Raw genomic sequence first — 8,687 nt, forward strand, 5'->3', positions numbered from 1 at the left:
TGTCAATATGTATTAGATACAATACAAAGGTAACAAAGAAACTGGCCGGTAACAAACGTTGTCGGATAGTTTTTCTACACGAGTAGTCAGGTCAAGGTACGAGGCGATAGCCGAGGACCTTGACCATGACTGCAAGTGCAGAAAAACTATACGGCAGTTTGTTTCCGGTCTGATTTTTGTTACCGTTGTTTTGTATTTGACTTGTACGACGTTTCAAGAAAGAAAAAGTACATTTTGCATTTACAAGAGGTAGCAAAATTGAAAAGATTAGAAACGTAATTGGCCATATATCACTTAATGTAAGTTACAGTTAAAACAAACTTTTTTTCCATTTCCCTTCAGCCGAGAGTTTTTTCTCAAGAAATTCAAGAATCTAATAATTTTATAAAAAGGACCACGTCATGTAAAAGATGAATGTCGTAAACATTTGAGACTTTATAAAATGCGACTTTTTAAGTAAGTTATGCATGAAAAAGATTTCAGAGGTAAGCAAGCTAACATTTGATTTTTATTTTGGGGGAAACCGGGAAAAGGGGGGGGGGGGCAAATAAATTTAAAATAAACAGGCTTAATTTTTTTTTGTCGAAAAATACGCAGGATGTGCCATTCCTTTACCTCTTTAAAAAATAGTAAAAATCGTACATTTGCTTCCAAATACATGAATTCAATATATATATGAATTCAATATCAATATAAATGTTTAAAAAGAATGAATATTTCGTTAGTGAATGAAATGTTATGAAAAAATGGATTTTGTCTTGTTATTAGATATATATAGGCATATATTTTGGATTTGTTTTAAAAAATGTCATGCTTGTAGGTTTTTATATATATGTCTCTTATAGTGTTGGTCAGGATTAAACACGTGTCACAATATGATCCAATCGCAGCTTACCGTCCAAAATTGGTGACATAAGTTGAATGATTTTCATCAAGATTTGCTGTCTATTTGAACATGCATTACACGGACACTTTTTATCTATAGGATCAATCGTGTATTGGTGAGTTGATAGGGATTTTAACTTTTGATTAGATTTGATTTTTTATATATATTTTTCCTGTCTTTTTCATTGAGATATACACGTCGGTATCATCATTTCTTTACTTTCAGCATTGACCAAAATATTATGCATGTCCATATATTGAAAAAAATCAGAAAATCAGGAATCAGAACATTATTTTGTCATCTGCTTGACCACAATATATTTTTCTCATAAAATTGGGGATCAGAATATTTTTTAGGAAAAAACCATAACCCCCCTTTTGAAGTTAAATGGTCAATCCCTTAGTGTACTGACATGAATAGTAATATACTGGAATTGTTTGAAAAAATATAGTTATTGATGTCAACGTAAATATTTTAATAAAAAAGACGGGAAATATGTCGGTAAAACAAAACAAGTTCAAATCTAATTGAAATTTAAAGTGCCCATGAACTCACTAATCATGCACGAGTGATTCTATTCATAAAAAGTGTCCGTGTAGCAACAAAAAAGTGTCCGTGTATCATCTAAAAAGTGTTCGTGTAACACCCGTTATTGTACTGTTTTTCTATAGCTCTGCTGGGGCAAAGTCGTGCAAGCGTCATAAGTACTACATGTATATGTCTGATACATATTACATGTATATTAATAAGGGCAAAGCGAATACTAGTCTAAGTGGGAAACTAACTATTTGAATATTAATTTTAATTTTACACACATTGGTTTCATTTCAGAAGTTTAGTACAAAACACAACGTATATTGAAATCTAGCTAATGGAATTAAAACTTATGGTCTTTCTCCTTTTTTTGCTTATATTTTAGCGCTGCACAAATGCAATGCTAAAGACGGCATTCATCTCAACCTATTTTGGTGTAAATATTAATATTTTAGTCGAGTCTTTGTCTACCTTTTAATTGAAATTTGGCTTTGAACTAGCTTTTAGTAAATGGGAGTACTAGCTTTCAGGTCGTTACTTTGTGTCTTTTTTTTTTCATTTTGTTAGTTGTTTTTGTTCAGTTGAAAATTCTGACCTTCTTTTTAATATTTTTGCCTTAGAAAAAAAGATTGCTAAAAAAAAAAATGCATTAATATTCATTATATATTAAATGCTTGTTGGTGACCATATTGGACAGCAGTTTCATTGACTAAAATTCCTGATTTGAAGACCATTTATCAAGAACTAATTCAATTTGAATCAGTCTTTTGTTTTTTTTCAAATCATCTTAAATTTTTCAGCCTTTTCCATATTAAGGAAAAGTAGCCACCTTGAATATGCTTAATGTTAAACCATGGAAGTATTATATTGACAGGAACTACTACGACCCGACTTCAAACGTTTCATCTGCGATGCCGCGCGCAATTTAATGAAATGTTAATTAGCTTGAAACATGGCACGTTATTTACACACCAGCGTGTGGTGCCCTACAATATCGTCATTCTCGGTTGTTTTCGCGATTACGGAAATAAACGAAGAAATCGAAAGTTGTGATAAATTCTTAGGAAACATCAATCGGCACACATATGCAGATTCCGTTACCCTACATCTGCATATGTGTGCCGATTGATTGATTGATGGATTTGTGCGAGACATCATTAATTCAATAGAAAAACACATTGACGATGGAAATTTGTACTATATTAATTGAATAAATGCCCCATGTTTACTGTTTTATTTTTCGGAAGAAATTGCACTATATGTAATATATACCGCAAGTTATGATGATGTAATTACTGTTTACTCCAGTGGCACACATTTCATGCATATTTAAGACGATTGTAAAATGATTGTTCTGACAAAAATTTAAGATCAAAGTGATTTGAAATAAATGTAGAAATTATCAAGCTTCGCTCTAAATCCAGATAATTGGTTGGTATACGAATGTTTCAGCTGAACCCTGATGTGTTGAAATTTTTTAAGTACTGCAACTGTTCAATGATATTTACTAGTATCATTTGGACAGATAGTGATAAAATTTTATTGGACAGAGATGCTTTAGCTATTCCATAACATTTTATAAGTTGTTTTTTTCAAATTTATAAATACGGGTCAAATCATAAGTCATGATCGGCACATTCTTAAATGACAAATAGAAATACTGACACCGGCTGCATATTATCGCATAAAATTCGTTCAAATACGAATATTTTAGCAGTTTTGAATTTCACAAATGTCAAAAAATTTAAACCAGCTTATATATATATATATATGATTTTTTTTATAAATAACGAGGTGCGTCTTTTTTTTAACCATATTTGTTATGTATAATTTCTGTGATATTAAGTCCTTGATCGATTAATTTTCGCATTTAAAACTAAAAATTTCTACTTTCCAGGGTAATCCAGGTACGTTGCTATATACATTAATCGGGTCGTCACAGTGTATATATTTATTTAGAAAACTTTCGTGACCCGGCGGTAACCGGAACACACCCTTTTGACAGTTTTAACTTAACCCCTGAAGAAATAGAATAATGTCACTCACTATTTTGAATCGTTGTAGAATAATTAATTCTGGGCCGATTTTCATTTTTTATGCATCAGTCGATTTGTTTAAATAAGTTGTTCATGAGTAAATGTCAACCTACGTGACTGAAATAAGTAAAGGTGTTTTCCGACAGGTATTGATGTTAATCTGTCTGGATAAAAACCACGTGATTGATTAGAAGTATCTCTGGTCAATTTATGACCGCGGCATCGCAGATAGTCACAAAGAAATTAACGACAACGTACTAATAAGACAGTTTCCAGATCTTTTCTACAGTGCTACCCGGGTTATAAATAAGTGCTAATTAATCGTTGTAGTTCCTGTCAATATAATACTTCCATGGTTAAACTAAGCACCCTATGAATGATTGTGCCGTATAAACCGTAAATGGGCGCTCTGGTTTCAGATAATACTTTTTTAAACGCTATTACAGTTTATTTCACATATTTGACAAACTATGATCCCTGGTAGAGCCTCTATTGGACGAACGGTGGATTTGGTTGACTCTTTTTTAAAGAGATTTACATTTTGACTATTCCACCGAAAATAATTCAAACAATAGAACAAGAAATGAAATTGATAGGAGATGTAAAGATGAAGCAATGATCACAAGTTTGTTAGTCAGTCATTACTGACTTCTAAATTTCACAACGCATGAAATATGATATGTACAAAAAACATACTAAATGAATTATAAAACATAGACGGATTAATACCTAGCGAAATCAATGAAGATATAAGACTTTAAGAATACAAGACTTATTGTATCAGTACAATCAGATAAATTGAATAAACCCGGACCTTTATGGTTACATGCAAATAGTTAACATGCAATATGTCTGTCACTAAGTTGGTTATTATAATCTTAAGATTTTATCAATGAAGTATATGGAAATGGAAAAGGCATTTGAATGAAACAAAGATTATTTCTGATAATAAATGTAATTGCATAACGTTTTATATTCAAAGTTTGAAGGTTTTCATGTAACATATTTAAATCAACTTATGGTCCTGGTTGAAGATAGAGAATTTCACAAAAGGACACTTTGGTCATGAAAAACCTTGAAATACTAAAAAAAGAGCTACAACAAATTAAATGCATTTTTGTTTTGTTTCCATTGGCTTTAAAAAGCATGCATTTTTTTATTCATACAAGTTTACTATTTTATCTTCTATTGAATGTTTAATCAACATTAAACTTAGTGTAGAAAAACTAATTGTATGCAGTATTCTTATTATTTCGAAGTCTTCTTTTAATGATAAATTTCATGAGATATCCTACACTGAGAAACTTTCACGAGACATGTTCAAACATTTTTTAATATTGTGATGTTTTAGTTCAAGATACCGGCCTTTGAAAACCTTGGCATTATGTTATTATAAAACAATTGAGTTTCAGTTAACAGCTAAGAAAATGACGTTCACCAAACTCAACATGGAAACCTACTCTTTATCATTTTAATGCTTTACATATTTGTTGCGACAAAATTGAGTTTATATAAAATTATGAAGATTTTACCGCAGATTTTCCCTCATAATTTTGCCCGTTCCCAATGACGTCATAAACGTTCCTTACAACAAAATGACGAGCGAGCAACGTCAAGTAAAACAACAGCGGAATTTGATATAAAACTATGAAATAAAAAAGCATTAACACTGAAGTAAAATCTGACATCGACGTTATAATATTCAAGACCATAAGTGCGCAACCGTACGGCCTTCAACAAAAAACAAAAACACAGACCGGACGTGGCAGGGTACATCCCTAACAACAAAGAAGTACAGATCTACGAGTACTCTCAGTTACTGACAGCTAGTTAAATGAGAGCATTGCTATATGCATGACACTACACCAATTAGTTAGTTTGCACATACAATAGATTCATTTTTTCCTTGGCATGTAGTATAATCAATGAACCACCAAAAGGCTAGACGTTAAAAAAGTCCACAAATGTATATTACACTTTTTGTTTCAATTGAGTTGTGGTTAAAATTCTAAACCTTAGTAAAACCTGTTATCTTCTTTTGCAAAGTATGTAACTTTATGTATATTTACTTACTTTGTCCCAGATTCACCTAGTCAAAGATAATGTTAATCAATTTTTAAACATACATTTACCTTATAAAGTTGGAGAATAGCATATTATCTCAAGGTTGGTGGTAGAGACAGACTTCAGGTGATCATGACGGTACTGCATCAAGGGTAAGTGCTTAAATATGAAGAAATCTATGGTGAAAAGATTTGGTATATATATTCATTTGTATTTTGATTAAGTAGGAATAATGTTATCAAAAGCATATGCATTTCAATAAAAAAATAAATGAAAATAGTATTTTATAAAAAGTGTGTGTCCGAGTGAATTTAATTTTCAAATTCACCTTCAGAAGGAACGCTCAATCCAAACATTTGAAAGCCAGGAATAAAAAAAATGCGTATTGTTGAGGTACATCTATATCCATGTATCAAATTGTTAGAATTTGTTTCTTGTGCAATAATGTAAGCTAAAAAGAATGAGGCAAATAACAGGTCAAGAATTTGTCATCCGCATGCTAGGAAGAATTAATTTGTTTAGATATTTTGTCCTAAGACTTATTTCCATAAGTTTATTTAAGCTGGTATAGATTAGATATGCTTTGTTAATAAGCACTTGTATGGATTTGTTTTATCTGAAGAATTTCGACTGCTTATCTGACCTGTTTTCTTTATCTATTTATCTCACCTTGAAATTAGAAATACTATCAAACTTATTCCTTACATTAAGAATGAACGACGAAATATGATTTTATCTTTCAAATAAATAATAAAAAAAAAAAAAACAGACACTGCTTGATAGTAAACGGCTATTCGATATTTGCTAAATTGCTGTGGGGGTGGTTGGTTTCAAAAAGAACGTTTTATCAGTATTATATGACTTTTGTGATATCTCAAAAAGGTACGGATTGCTTCCCGGTATCAAAACTACGTCAGTTTTTGTGTTTGGTGTGATTATTCCTAGAGTAAAAAAGGGGAATTTTGATTTTGATTCATACGGTATAGTTTTATTTTTTGAACACTCTTATTTTGGTTTTAGTCACTTTAACAATATCATTATTTATATGACATATAGGGAAATCAAATAGGGAGCAGGCTCGTGAATCAAAGATGAGTACCACCTATTCTGAAGGTCACAAACAAGGCTAAAATATCATTCATATGCATTATTTCCGGTTTTGTCCTGCTTCCTGACTGTTCCTAATAAATATATAGAATAACCATACATTGTCTCGAAACATAAATTGTATTTGTACAAGGCTTATAGTACGGTGACAAGTAAGGTAAATTTGAAAATTTAATGGACCGAAATACCTCACGGTTTATTTTGGTCTTATCTTAGAGATAAATATAATATCCTTTGATTAAGGCCTGTCGTAGAGTGCCAAAGTGGTGCAGATGTTTGAAAACTGTGGTCAAAGGTCAAAAGAGGGGATTTTAAAAAATCACAATTTTTGGACATTTTGGACATTTTCTTGGTATTCCCTCATGCTAGCTGAGAAAAAATTTTATGGAATCATGCTCTGGGTATTTCCAACATGCAAGAACATGCAAAAAATTAATTTTATCTACTGAAATTATCGACAAAAAATATTCATATTCAATATTTAGCCATGCAATAATATATGACAACATATACAGATATTTTTTGGAAAGTTTTGTCAAAATGCCATAAAGAACAAAGGAGAAATAATTACTGTAAAGTTAACATGCAGTCCATGATTTAATGAAAAAATGATGAAATTCATTATTGATTATTTCAACCCAAAAGGATGTTGGAACTATAAAAAAATAGTCTTGATGCATAAATGTCAGCATGAACACGACAATATATGAAGTTTATTTTATGTTAATAGGTCTATCAGTACAAGAGCAATAGCTATGTCTAGATATAAGAAGATGTGGTATGAGTGCCAATGAGACAACTCTCCATCCAAGTCAAAATTTACAAAAAGTAAACCATTATAGGTTAAAGTACGGTCTTCAACACGGAGCCTTGGCTCACACCGAACAGCAAGCTATAAAGGGCCCCAAAAATTACTAGTGTAAAACCATTAAAACGGGAAAACCAACGGTCTAATCTATATAAAAAACGAGAAACGAGAAACACTTATGAACCACATCAACAAACGACAACTACTGAACATCAGATTCCTAACTTAAGACAGGTGCAAACAATTGCAGCGGGTTTAAACGTTTTAATGGTACCAAACCCTCACCCTTATCTGAAACAATAGTGTAACATCACAACATAAAAAGACACACTACAAAATACCAACTGTTATGACTTAACTCAATCAAAGGACCTATTGACACCAGTGAACATACACTGAACAAATAAATTTGATCTATGATACAATGTAAATACAAAATAAATATATTACACTAACACTAGACATCAATATGCACGTCCATTTGAAAAATATGTGGATGTCATGGTAAGATATACTTCCGATACAAAAATATCTCCGGTTCGTTTGAAAGCGCACCAACCGCGTCAAGGTCCGAGACCACTGACAGGTTTGTTTGAAAACTGCTATATGAATATTATAAAAAGGCTTGTAAAAGTTTAGTTGTATGTTTTATCAAACTTTGATATATTAAAACTTCTTAAGTGTTGGTTGTTCCACTTTTTTTTGTCAAAATGGACTACGGTTGATGTATGTTAGAAATTTAATATACTTTGACAGACGGTAAGATTGAAAAAATTTCACATGCAATTAAAATTCTTCAAATTGACTCTATGTGTATTTTTATATGATATTTAATTTTGATATTAAATGAAAGCTGATTCATTTCATAGCAAATATTTGCTGATATCTTCATTCAGGAATTAGTTATAAGCATTTCCGTGTCTGATAATGAAAAAGAAAAAAATCGAAAAATCACGCTTTACTGCGATTCTACAAAAAAACTGCACAGCGGGAAAACTCTACGACAGGACTAAAACGATAGTTTATTGTTTACTCTATCATCTTCAGCCGTGAGGTATGTCGGTCCATTAAACTCTTAAAATAAGTGACTTTTTCTTGATTTGTCACTCCACTATTAGAAACAGATAGAAAGCGAGGCTTTGCCTAGCATTTCTATCCTGTTTTGAGCCGAGTACAATTGAAATTTATTTTTCGAGACAATTCATGATTATTTTTTATATACTGCAACTCCTATTATATACTGTTCCAAATG

This window comes from Mytilus californianus, unplaced genomic scaffold, assembly GCF_021869535.1.
Source record: "Mytilus californianus isolate M0D057914Y unplaced genomic scaffold, xbMytCali1.0.p SCAF_9, whole genome shotgun sequence".
Classification (NCBI taxonomy): Eukaryota; Metazoa; Mollusca; class Bivalvia; order Mytilida; family Mytilidae; genus Mytilus; species Mytilus californianus.